This window comes from Coregonus clupeaformis, chromosome 17 (assembly GCF_020615455.1).
Source record: "Coregonus clupeaformis isolate EN_2021a chromosome 17, ASM2061545v1, whole genome shotgun sequence".
NCBI classification, from domain to species: Eukaryota; Metazoa; Chordata; class Actinopteri; order Salmoniformes; family Salmonidae; genus Coregonus; species Coregonus clupeaformis.
Window position 1 is genome coordinate 18,610,546 of NC_059208.1, and position 14,202 is coordinate 18,624,747.

At 40.9% G+C, this 14,202-nt stretch overlaps 1 protein-coding gene across 5 annotated transcripts in view; it reads right to left on the reverse strand.

The window, feature by feature from the left end:
- LOC121585925 (receptor-type tyrosine-protein phosphatase U) overlaps positions 1-14,202 on the reverse strand; it is a 362,429-nt gene that overhangs the window by 148,616 nt on the left and 199,611 nt on the right. The window lies entirely within an intron of this gene.

Sequence of the window (14,202 nt, forward strand, 5' to 3'; positions counted from 1 at the left end):
CCTGGTTTTATGTAGTGTTACACACTGAGTATACAAAACATTAGGAACACCTTCCTAAAATTGAAGTTGCATCCCCCTCCCCTCCCCCTTTCCTTCAGAACAGTCTCAATTCGTCAGGGCATGGACTCTACAAGGTGTCGAAAGCATTCTACAGGGATGCTGCCCCATGTTGACTCCAATGCTTCCCACAGTTGTGTCAAGATGGCTGGATGTCCTTTGGGTGGTGGACCATTGTTGATACCCACGGGAAACTGTTGAGTGTGAAAAACCCAGAAGAGTGGCAGTTCTTGACACAAACCGGTGCGCCTGGCACCTACTACCATACCCCATTCAAAGGCACTTAAATCTTTTGTCTTGCTTATTACATTTACATTTTAGTCATTTAGCGGACGCCAGAGCGACTTACAGTTAGTGAGTGCATACATTATATTTTTCATACTGGCCCCCCGTGGGAATCGAACCCACAACCCTGGCGTTGCAAACGCCATGCTCTACCAACTGAGCTACATCCCTGCCGGCCATTCCCTCCCCTACCCTGGACGACGCTTGGCCAATTGTGCGCCGCCCCATGGGTCTCCCGGTCACGGCCAGCTACGACAGAGCCTGGATTCGAACCAGGATCTCTAGTGGCACAGCTAACACTGCAATGCAGTGCCTTAGACCACTGCGCCACTCGGGAGATATTATTCACACTCTGAATGGCACACATACACAATCCATGTCTCAATTGTCTCAAGGCTTAAAAATCCTTCTTTAACCTGTCTCCTACTCTTCATCTACACTGATTGAAGTGGATTTAACAAGTGACATCAACAAGGGATCATAGCTTTCACCTTGATTCACCTGTTCAGACTATGTCATGGAAAGAGCAGGTGTCCTTAATGTTTTGTATACTCAGTGTACATGTAAGAGTTCTAAACTTCCTTAATAAGCACAATAGTGCTCTTGAGTAAAATCAAATTTGGACTTATACCAAAACATTGCACAACCGCTCATATTTAGACCCTGCACACCCTGATAGATAAACATGTCCACCAAAATAAGACTAACATTTATGCTTCCAAAAAGCATTTGATTTTATTTGGCATACAGGGCTGTTCTACAAAGTTATTGAAAGTGGTATGGGGGTAAAACATATGACATAATTAAATCAATACTGGCAATACGTGTGGCATCAAAATTGGCAAGAAAAGGACATCATTCTTTAACCAGGGCCGGGGCCTTTGCTAGGGTTGCAAATCTCAGCCTGGCACTTTTCAATATTTACATCAACGAATTGGCCACTATTCTAGAAAAATCCTCAGTCCCTGGTATTAGTCTCCACAATTCAGAGGTTAAATAGCTGCTCTTCGTAGATGACCTGTGCCTGCTGTCACCGACAGCACATGGCCTACATCAGAGCCTGGACCTGCTAGAACAGTACTGCCAGATCTGGACCCTGCCAGCAAACCCCAAAATAATTATTACTTAGGTTTAAAAATAAGCTCAACTGGACACCTACAGTAAATGAGGCAGTGAATGAACTGAGAGAGAAAGCACGCAGGGCATTCTACGCCATTAAAAAACAAATTCCAAATTGAAATCCGTCTGAAACTTTGGCTCAAATTAATTGAATATGTCATTGAACCAATTGCACTTTATTGCAGACAGGTGTGGGGTCCCACTTGCAAAACAAGATTTCACTCAATAGGATAAATGAAGGGTTATTTTTACCCTTAATTATAGTTGTTACTGATTGTCCTGTTGACAATCCTGATTATTATTATTATTGTAATGATTTTAATATTGTAAATGAATCACTTAATTTCCAAAGTATGTTTTGGCAATATGTACATTGTGACGTCATGTCAATAAAGCAATTTGAATTGAATAGAGAGAGAGGAGAGAGAGAGAGAGAGAGAGAGAGAGAGAGAGAGAGAGAGAGAGATAAAGAGAGAGAGAGATAAAGAGAGAGAGAGATAAAGAGAGAGAGAGATAAAGAGAGAGAGAGATAAAGAGAGAGAGAGAGAGAAAGAGGAATAGATGGATAAGTTATATAGTTCTCTACAAGCCCCTGAGGACTTGTGGAAATAATGGCTTTATCGGGAGGCGCAATGTGCTGCCTGACACAGGGCCCCATTCAGCATTCTAGACACAGGCAGCTCTAAAGCTATAATAGCAGATAATACAGCAAGGAAAGGGTCATGAGCCTCTGGGGACAGGTGGCTTTCGTACCCATCCTGTGGTACAATAATTTGGAGGTCTGTGGGCTCCAGTGAAATCCAATCAATATCAAATCACTGCCCCCAGTAATTGTGAGACAGTTATTAGACACAGGGGCGAGGTTTGTTTTCCCAGCATCGAGGGTAGCCTGCCCACACATATGATCGAAGTGCAGCCCTGACTTATTGTTTGTCAAAATACCCGGGCCACTCTATTACAATAACTGCCGGACAGAAGCCTTTATTCAGTTTGGCATACATGAAGTAACTTGAACTACCTTTGCCGGTTGTAATGTACATGTCAGTCCAACATTTTAATGTCTACACAGCCACAACTCTATATTATCCCCTTGTTCAAGGGTATTGAGGTCAGGCAGGCTTATCATCTTTGGGAATTTATGGAAGATCATGTTACTGTAAGATAGGGCCGTAATGCCAAGTGCCCAGTTTGTTGTTCACCACAAGTCCATGATACATGATGTTAATCTCCTAGACTGGATTCGGATGCAGCTCTAAAATCTTGCTTTAGCAACCTCTGCCCAAGATACCATATTTTCTTAGTCAGTGGGCGGCTTAGAGATGTACTACTACTCATTGGGCTTGAGAGCGAGCTCTGATTTCACAAACAACTGTCTTGACAACAGCCCTGGCCTGCTGTGACCTGTGGGGCATACACACGTGCATGGGGGACCTGGATGGGAGATTTCAGATTGGGGTCAGCTGAACTCCAGACAGTATGGAAGCCAGGGGGTCAGGCAGGCAGGGGGGCAGAGGAGAGGTGGGCAGAGGAGACAGGCTGGGGCTAATTCCGCTGGAAAGTGACCCTGCTCTGGCCGTCTGGCTAGCTGCTGTGCCCTAGCTCTGGGACATACACAAAACCTAATCTCCTATTGGAGTCGACTGTGCTCTTCCTTCCTGGACGGAGCTGGAACCTGAGCTGGAAGACGCTGCAGTGCTTTGGAGGGGAGGATTACATTAACATTTGCTGTTTTCATTCAAATGTTCCATTTTCCAGACTGCTGGCTTGTGCGCCATACCCTGAAGGTGTGTGTGTGCGTGCGTGATTGTGTGCGTCTGTCTGTCTGTCTTGTAGTGGGGTAATATTTATCACATACAGTATGCTATATACAGTATATACCTCACTTTTAATTTAATTTTTTACTTTTATTTATACATGGTGGGTCAACATTGAGATCATGGTCTCATTTGCAAGGGAGCCATGTGAACATGAACATACACAATTCAATACACACAATGTAAGATAATAATATCAATACAATACAATAAATACAACAAGATTAATCAAAACAAACCTATCACGTCCCTTAAACTTGATCTAAACTGTCCAATGGAGACCAGTGTGTCTAATTTCAAGTTGTCCTGAAGGCTATTCCATGAGCTGGGAGCATAAAAACTAAAAGTCCAAAGAGCAGATCTGAAAATTGCTGGATCTCCAATTAATACGTGAGCTGAGGTAGTGGGGGAGTATCTGAAGAACCACTTTATATACAAAAAGCAGCCAATGCTGGGCCCTTCTTGTAGTCAGAGACTCCCAGCCAACAGAACTCTACAAAATACACTGGTGTGTATGAAAATTGTCCCCAGTGATGAAACACAGTGCTGAGTGATAGACTGAATCTAAAGGTTTTAAAACAGAGGCTGCTGCATGCATGTAGATTATATCACTATAATCAAGTGCTGGGAGAAGCGTTGCTTGAGCAATCTTATTTCTACTTTCCAAAGTGAGGCAGGATTTATTTCTATAAAATAAACCAATCTTAATTCATAGCTTTTCTGTCAGTTTTTCAATGTATGTTGTAAAAGAGAGCTTATCGTCAATCCAAATACCCAAGTACTTAAAAGGGGGAAGTTGCTCAATTTGGGCTCTTTTCAATGTGCAAATATGCAGGTCCTCAGGGTCAATATTACGAGACCTAGAGAACAACATAAATTTGGTTTTATTAGCATTTAGCACTAGTTTAAGTTCAGTAAGCAATTTTTGAATTGAGTCAAAACAATGCTGAAGGTCATGAATGGCCTGCTGTACTGAGGGGGCACCGGAGTAAATAACTATATCATCCGTGTAGATTATTTAGATAAATAGTGAAGAGAGCAGGGCCCAAAATCGACTGTTGCGGCACACCTTTCGTAATATTGAGGAAACTAGATTTAATTCCGTCAGTAAGCACACAATGTATCCTGTCCGTTAGATAGAGTAGCTTGTGAAAGTATTCACCCCCCTTGGCATTTTTCCTATTTTGTTGCCTTACAACCTGGAATTAAAATGGATGAATTTTGGGGGGGGGTTTGTATCATATGATTTAAATAACATGCCTACCCTTTTGAAGCTGCAAAATATTTTTTATTGTGAAACAAACAAAAATAAGACAAAAAAACAGAAAACTTGAGCGTGCATAACTATTGGGATTGCGCCAGACATAGCGTTTACCTTGATGGCCAAAAAGCTCAATTTTAGTCTCATCTGACCAGAGTACCTTCTTCCATATGTTTGGGGAGTCTCCCACATGCCTTTTGGTGAACACCAAATGTGTTTGCTTATTTTTTTCTTTAAGCAATGACTTTTTTCTGGCCACTCTTCCGTAAAGCTCAGCTCTGTGGAGTGTACGGCTTAATGTGGTCCTATGGACAGATACTCCAATCTCAGCTGTGGAGCTTTGCAGCTCCTTCAGGGTTATCTTTGGTCTCTTTGTTGCCTCTCTGATTAATGCCCTCCTTACCTGGTCCGTGAGTTTTAGTGGGCGGCCCGCTCTTGGCAGGTTTGTTGTGGTGCCATATTCTTTCAATTTTTTAATAATGGATTAATGGTGCTCCGTGGGATGTTCAAAGTTTTGGATATTATTTTATAACCCAACCCTGATCTGTACTTCTCCATAACTTTGTCCCTGACCTGTTTGGAGAGCTCCTTGGTCTTCATGGTGCCACTTGCTTGGTGGTGCCCCTTGCTTAGCGTGTTGCAGACTCTGGGGCCTTTCAGAACAGGTCTATATATACTGAGATCATGTGACAGATCATGTGACACTTAGATTGCACACAGGTGGACTTTATTTAACTAATTATGTGACTTCTGAAGGTAATTGGTTTCACCAGATCTTGTTTAGGGACTTCATAGCAAATGGGGTAAATACATATGCACGCACCACTTTTCCGTTATAAATTTTTGACCATGTTTTTAAACAAGTATTTTTTTTCATTTCACTTCACCAATTTAGACTATTTTGTATATGTCCATTACATGAAATCCAAATAAAAATCCATTTAAATTACAGGTTGTAATGCAACTGTAGTTCTTGAACCAATTGCAAGATAGCTGATCTAGGCCTATTTCAGACAACCTTTGAACAAGTAAGAAATGGTCAACCCTATCAAACGCCTTCGAAATGTCAATAAATAAGGCAGCACAATGATTTCTATGGTCTAAACATTATAGCACATCATTTAAGACAAGTGTAACCGCTGAAACAGAGTGCTATGTCCAGTTCTAATACCAGATTGGTGCTCATTAAGAATAAAATGAGAAGTTAAAAAAGTTCTAAGATGAGAGTTGGCCAGAGACTCTTTGGCAAGGCAAGATAGTTTGGAAATTGGACGGTAGTTATCCAAGTCAAAAGGATCTCCGCCTTTGTATGCCATTTTCCAGATCTTAGGGATATCCCGAGAAACAATTCTCAAGTAAAAAAAATTAAATAAATAGGTTAATGATTCTGCAATTAGTGGGAAAGAAAGCTGCAGCAAAAAGGGATTGATCTTCAATGAAAATGAGAAATGTGTATCTGGGAATGTAACGTTCTCTGCAACCTGGCTCGAGGTGAGTAAAGGTCTCCCTCTACTGGAATCAGAGTTTTTAGAAGCTATTTTATAAAATAGGTGGCCCGCTGACGCAAAGTGGTTATTAAAAGCACCACAAATGTCCATCTTATCTGTTATGGGACCAGAGGCTGTCATAACCTGCTGGGGTAATGAGGGGGTGGGTTTTTTTTTCCAGAGATTTGACTACCTTCCAGAAGGCAGCTGGATTCCCACCATTCTCAGATACACGGTTCAAGAAGTATATAGGTCCTGGATGGCTTTGCCCCAGTGATGTACTGGGCTGTACACACTACCCTCTGTAGCGCCTTACGGTCGGATGCCGAGCAGTTGCCATACCAGGCAGTGATGCAACCGGTCAGGATGCTCTCGATGGTGCAGCTGTATAACTTTTTGAGGATCTGGGGACCCATGCCAAATCTTTTCAGTCTCCTGAGGGGGAAAAGGCGTTGTCGTGCCCTCTTCACGACTTTCTTGGTGTGTTTGGACCATGATAGTTTGTTGGTGATGTGGACCCCAAGGAACTTGAAACTCTCGACCCGCTCCACTACAGCCCCGTCGATGTGAATGGGGGCGTGTTCGGCCCTCCTTTTCCTATAGTCCACGATCATCTCCTTTGTCTTGAATTGTTGCTCATTGAAATTCCTATAATTTATCTTTGTAATAATGTGAGGGTGAGATTTAGGTAGCTTTGCATCTCTTATGCATGGAACTGGACAATGGTTACTGACCTCATATTAAAAAAATCCATTGGCTGTATACTTATGAGGGGCATTTGTCAAAATAATATCTAAACGAGTAGATTTTTCAGGGTGTTTAAAGTTGGGGTGGGTTGGTTCGGTTATCAGCGGAGTTAGATTTAGCTCAATGCAGATATCTTTCAGCCTATAAGAAGCTGGCATCAACCAATCCAGATTAAGATCACCCTGATTTAGCATAGTTAGAGTTGTGCATTATTACCAAGGCACACATTAAGGACTAGGCATTGAAGTTGCTTAGGGACGAGAAGTAGTGAGAGATACAGAAACATTTAAGTTGTCCTTTGTAAATATGGAGACACCTCTGCCAACTCTGTCCGATCTAAAAACATTATAACCAGTCAGGAGACACATCAGTATTCGGCACAGTCTTATTTAGCCAAGTTTCAGATATTACCAGAATGTCCACGTTGGTTTGAGAGACCAGAGTTATAATAAAGTCAATCAAACTTCTGGCATTTACATGAATCAGTCCAATGCTGCGGGATTTCAGATCAGACAGAGTTTCTAATACGAGCGAGGACGTGGGCTAAAACAAGAGTCAATGATGGTTACCTGTTGCGGGCCAGCAGTATGATGATAATGCTGATAATTTATGGTTAGGATTACTTAAACGGGATTTGGGTGTCGATAAGTCAATGTCTCAGCACATTCTTGAAATGCAAGGACAGGGTCCAGAAACCAAGATGATTTGGATGGACCCCATCCTCTCTGTAGAGCATCTTATGTTACTAAAAGGTGTCAAAGTTATCCACAAAAGCAATTCCAACAGAGCTACAGTAGATTTGTAACCAGTCGTGTAGTGCCATCAACCTACTGAATCTTTTGCTGCCACGACTCCGTGATGGCACTGAGCCTGAAATAATGGGACGCTTGTTGGAGTCTTTCAGAGTTTCAATCAGTTCTTTAAAATCCTGTTTCAGCCGTACCGAGCTAGCCATCCTAATGTCACAGCCCCTGTGTACTGGTGTAAAATGGTAGGAAACAGCCTAGTAATGTCCTGTATCTGAGCCCCAGGATAGCACTAGGTTTTTGTCCCGGGAACTGAGATGTTTTTCACCATAGAGCTGCTGATGATAACAGTTGGTGAGATGGCAGAGGTCGTCCAGCAGTTAACAAAACTCTGCAATTAGTCTATTAAACTGAATATCTGACTCCATAAATATGATTTAGCAATATGCAATAAACTATAGTTGAGTTACAGTAATAGAAAGGTCAAGAAAGGTCTAAGAATTGTCTATATCAAAAGCAGATATTTAACATTTTACTGCAGTGGGCTAAACAGGGTCACACAGAGTGTTTCTAGGTAGTCTTAAACAAATCTACTTTGAAACAAAAGTATACACATCACACACATGGTTATGGTCTTTAAAAAATAATAACACCTGTACCATGTCAGATATAGAGTTGAAATGTATTCAATTTTGAGTTTGCATTCCAATATTACACTTTATATACCTCACAGAAGTCTGAAATATAACAAAACCGTTTGACATAGAAACAACAGATTTTCAGTGTTTTTTTTAAATTATTTATTTTATTAATTATGAAATTATTAAAGATATTAACATTCCATCCTTGAGGCCACTAGAGTGTGATTTGGTAATTTGACTGCAGGAAAGGGGTATCATTGTAAAATGAATGGATTCACATAAAGCCTACAAGACAATACTAGCATTACAAGACCGTATTCTAGGCATGAGCAAAGATAGAGATAGAGAAGTCATAGCCTGAAAGGTCGTGCCCCAGGAGTCCATGGGGAGGAGAGAGAGAGAGAGAGAGAGAGAGAGAGAGAGAGAGAGAGAGAGAGAGAGAGAGAGAGAGAGAGAGAGAGAGAGAAGGTCAGGAACAAATAAAGAGAAAGAGACAATGAAGCTAAGATCCTTTTATAACCATTTGACCATGTTTGGATATAGTAGTATAGTATTACTGTAAAGTTAACCTCCAATCAGATATCTGACCAACAGGATGTAAAGACAACAGAACCTCTGCTGAGGTGAGACAGAATGGGGGTTGTAGGTCGCTCTGGATAAGAGCAGCCCAATTCTGATATTTTTCCCACTAATTGGTCTTTCGACCAATCACATCAGATTTTTTTTCACTTCAGATCTTTTTCAGAGCTGATCTGATTGGTCAAAAGACCAATGACTGAAAAAAAGATCCGAATTGGGCTGCCTGTGTAAACGCAGATTTAGCCCAAGCTGGAGTAGAAGAGTAGCCTTTTGGGGGGGAAGGTTGAAATAAATCAGAAGCAGATGGATCAGACTTACGGTAGACAACTTAGAAATACCTTCACAGTTCAATCGAAGGTGTAATTATTCTCTGCCGAGCTAAAGCACTCAATGAGAGATTGATTGCAGGCTAATCTTTAATTGTCTCGGCCATTAGAGCTGCAGGTTATATAAAGAGGGAGACATTCAAAACATTTGTTTCAATAAACAACAGTCTATAGTTTTTACTGAGGACCACTTTACCAATTAAACTTTACATATGTGCATCGTTTATTATAATCAGAGGTTGCTTTACTTTGAGAAAAAAATGTTTTTGGGGAAAATAAATGTCTGGGCATGCAGTGATTTATGACTGAAATAAAAAAGAGCACATTAAATAACGCTGGAATGCCAGACTTTTAGAAGCAGTTGTAATATATACAAATCAAGAGACAATTTATTTGGAACTATAAAAATACCAGCCTCCACCCCTTCCGTTTTGGTCGGGAGCTGGCATTTAGATGCCAAGGCCTTGCACTCACCATTAGACCCAGTCAGGGAAAGATAATTGCTCCTTAAATTCTCACAGATTAAATGTCACATGGTAAGGTACATATGCCCAGGTTACCTAAGGAAAAATATGTGTCTTTCCATGTGGTCCTCTGTAGCTCAACTGGTAGAGCACGGCGCTTGTAACGCCAAGGTAGTGGGTTCGATCCCCGGGACCACCCATACACAAAAAAAATGTATGCACGCATGACTGTAAGTCGCTTTGGATAAAAGCGTCTGCTAAATGGCATATTATTATTATTATTATTAGAGAGGGGCAGACAGAGGGGGAGAGGGCAAGACATCTACAGTCCCTGGTAAAACTTAAGACAGACAGACAAACAGACAGGCAGTCTCGTAGATCGATTAATCACACTCTTTTTGTTTATAAAGCCCTTTTGCAGAAACTTCCACTGTATATTTCTTCATTGTTAACCTACAGAAGTACGGACTACAGGACTCAGTCTCAGGGTGGATAACTCTGGAGATCCCTACGATCTCCACTGAGTTGGGCCGATCTGCCTTTTGTTTTTTTGCACCTTATGTGAGGAATGATATCCAAAATACTTTAAAGTTGGAAGAATTGGTGCCCCTAGGGCATTTCAAACGTCTGTTAGGGGACCTTTTTACAGAGGAATGTGTATGGTTTGTGTATTTCTGTGAATTTTAACGTGTATATATATATATATATATATATATATATATATATATATATATATATATGGATGTGTAGTTTTACATTTCGATGTGTATTGTGTACACAGGGCTCACCTGGAAATGAGACCCTCGGTCTCAGTGTTGACTCCCTGTTAAAATAAAGGTTAATAAAAAAATTAAAAAATTAAAGCCAGGGAGTCAACATGGCTATGTGTGTCCCTAGGGTGTGGTGAAAGAACAAAGGGAATTGGACAGACATAGCCAAATCATTCATTTATTTTTGTTCTGATAAGGTCATTATTTTCCTACCCTTTGATCTGTCGTTCTCACCCCCACTCCATCCTTTCATATAAACCAATACATTCCTTGTACAAACAGAATCTATCAATGAAAGACAACAGATCAAGAAAAAGGCATGTAGACATGAGTCCTCATTCCTGCCCAATGATCCATACGAGTGTGCTTTTTATAGAAATCCCTCCCACTATGTTCCTTTCCTCCCTGCTTATGAAAGCAATGGGCAATTGTGGTGGCGATGGGGAACTTCAGAAACAACCTGGCCCCAAGGGTAGACGTAAGATAGTAAAAGAAAGAAACGGGACACTCCAATTAGTATGATATGTTACGTTTCGTATGGTATGTATTCATATGTGGATGTCCATCATCCATTTCATATGATATGTTACAAATTACAATTGTATGATATGTTATGAAATGCAATCCGTACAATATGTTATGAATTGCAATTTGTACAATATGTTCCGGATTTTTGAAATGTATGATATGTTACACATTTCAAGTTGTTGTGGCTAACATTAGCTAGGTGGCAAGGTGGCTAACATTAGCTAGGCTAGGGGTTAAGGTTAGGGTTAAGTTAAAGGGTTAAGGTTAGGGTTAGGGGAAGGCTTAGCTAACATGCTAAGTAGTTGCAAAGTAGCTAAAACTAGTAAGTATCAGGGTTGGGATCAATTCCATTTTAATTCCAGGTAATTCTGAAAGTAAAGCAAATTCCAAAGAGAAATGGAAATGGAATTTCCATGTACTTCCTGAATTGAGTGGAATTTAAATGGAATTTACCACAACCCTGGTAAGTAGTTGAGCTAAAATGCTAAAGTTGTCCGTGAAGATAGTAAAACATGCAACCTTTGGGATGCTAGACGTTTTGCGTTATATATATATATATTATAAAAAATATATATATATATATATATATATATATATATCTTTCTAAAGATCTAATTGAATTGCCCTGTATATAAGAATATTAATATGTACAGTGCCTTCAGAAAGTATTCACACCCCTTTACTTTTTCCACATTTTGTTGTGTGACAACCTGAATTTAAAATTGATTAAATTGAGTTTTTGGTCAGTGGCCTACACACAATACCCCATAATGTCAAAGTGGAATTATGTTTTTAGAAATGTGTACAAATTAACTAAAAATTAAAAGCTAAAATGTCTTGAGTCAATAAGTATTCAACCCCTTTGTTATGGCAAGCCTAAATACGTTTAGGAGTAAACATTTGCTTAACAAGTCACATTATACAGTGCATTCGGAAAGTATTCAGACCCCTTCACTTTTACATTAAAGCCTTATTCTAAAATTGATTAAATTATTTTTTCCCGCTCATCAATCTACACATGATACCCCATAATGACAAAGCAAAAACAGTTTTTAGACATTTTTTGAGAAAAAAAAAACAGAAAAAAAAAACGGAAATATTACATTTATGTAAGTATTCAGACCCTTTACTCAGTACTTTGTTGAAGCACCTTGGCAGCGATTACAGCCTTGAGTCTTCTTGGGTATGACGCTACCAGCCTGGCACACCTGCATTTGAGTAGTTTCTCCCATTCTTCTCTGCAGATCCTCTCAAGCTCTGTCAGGTTGGATGGGGAGCGTCACTGCACAGCTATTTTCAGGTCTCTCCAGAGATGTTCGATAGGGTTCAAGTCTGGGCTCTGGCTGGGCCACTCAAGGACATTCACAGACTTGTCCCGAAGCCACTCCTGTGTTGTCTTGGCTGTGTGCTTAGGGTCGTTGAGGTCCTGAGCACTTTGGAGCAGGTTTTCATCAAATATCTCTCTGTACTTTGCTCCGCTCATCTTTCCCTCGATACTGACTAGACTCCCAGTCCCTGCCGCTGAAAAACATCCCCACAGCATGATGCTGCCACCACCATGCTTCACCGTAGGGATGGTGCCAGGTTTCCTCCAGACGTGACGCTTGGCATGCAGGCCAAAGAGTTCAATCTTGGTTTCATCAGACCAGAGCATCTTGTTTCTCATGGTCTGAGAGTCCTTTAGGTGCCTATTGGCAAACTCCAAGCGGAATGGCTTGTGCCTTTTACTGAATAGTGACTTCTATCTGGCCACTCTACCGTAAAGGCCTGATTGGTGGAGTGCTGCAGAGATGGTTGTCCTTCTGGAAGGTTCTCCCATCTCCACAGAGGAACTCTGGAACTCTGTCAGAGTGACCATTGGCTTCTTGGTCACCTCCCTGACCAAGGCCCTTCTCCCCCGATTTCTCAGTTTGGCCAGGTGGCCAGCTCTAGGAAGTCTTGGTGGTTGAAAACTTCTTCCATTTAAGAGTGATGGAGGCCACCGTGTTCTTGGGGACCTTCAATGCTGCAGAAATTGTTTGGTACCCTTCCCCAGATCTTTGCCTCGACACAATCCTGTCTCAGAACCCTACGGACAATTCCTTTGACCTCATGGCTTGGTTTTTGCTCTGAAATGCACTGTCAACTGTGGGACCTTATATAGACAGGTATGTGCCTTTCCAAATTATGTCCAATCAATTGAATTTACCAGAGGTGGACTCCAATCAAGTTGTAGAAACATCTCAAGGATGACCAATGGAAACAGGATGCACCTGAGCTAAATGTTGAGTCTCAAAGCAAAGGGTCTGAATGCTTATGTAAATAAGGTATTTCTGTTTTTATTTTTAATACATTTGCAGAAATTTCTAAAAACCTGTTTTCACTTTGTCATTATGTGGTATTGTGTGCAGATTGATGAGGACATTTTTTATTTAATCAATTTTAGAATAAGGCTGTAACGTAACAAAATGTGGAAAAATTCAAGGGGTCTGAATACTTTCTGAATGCACTGTACATTGCATGGACTCACTCTGTGTGCAATTATAGTGTTTAACATGATTTCTGAATGACTACCTCATCTCTGTACCCCACACAGAAAATTACTGTATCTGTAATGTTCCTCAGTTGAGCAGTGAATTTCAAACACAGATTCAACCACAAAGACCAGTGAGGCTTTGCAATGCCTCGCAAAGAAGGGCACCTATGTGTAGATGGGTAAAACAAATAGCAGACATTCAACATCCCTTTGAGCATTGTGAAGTTATTAATTACAACTACAAAGATACAGGAGTCCTTCCTAACTTAGTTGCCGGAGAGGAAGGAAACCGCTCAGGGATTTCATCATGAGGCCAATGGTGACTTTAAAACAGTTACAGAGTTTAATGGCTGTGATAGAAGAAAACTGAGGATGGATCAACAACATTATAGTTACTCCACAATACTAACCTAATTGATAGAGTGAAAAGAAGGAAGCCTGTACAGAATACAAATATTCCAAAAAAAGGAATCCTGTCTGCAACAAGGCACTAAAGTAATACAGTAATCCCTCGTTTATCGCGGGGGTTACGTTCCGAAAATGACCCGCGATAAGTGAAATCCGCGAAATAGAAAACTTTTTTTTTTTACAATTAGCAACTATTACATGTATACAAATACAGTGACTCACGTGTAGGCCGTTTCACTGCTCTTCAGACTGGGCCGCTGCATCCTGACTGTGCTCTGCAGTGTTCTCTTCTTCTGAAGCCCGCGGTGCAGGTGTGTTTGTTCGGGAGAAGAACATAGTGATAGGCAGCTGTTGTCGCTCTTTTTTCTTCTTTGCAAAAAGATCCTTGTACACCGACATGCCACCATCGATTACGTTGGAGAACTGTAACGAACGGCTCATCAAAGGGTCCCATT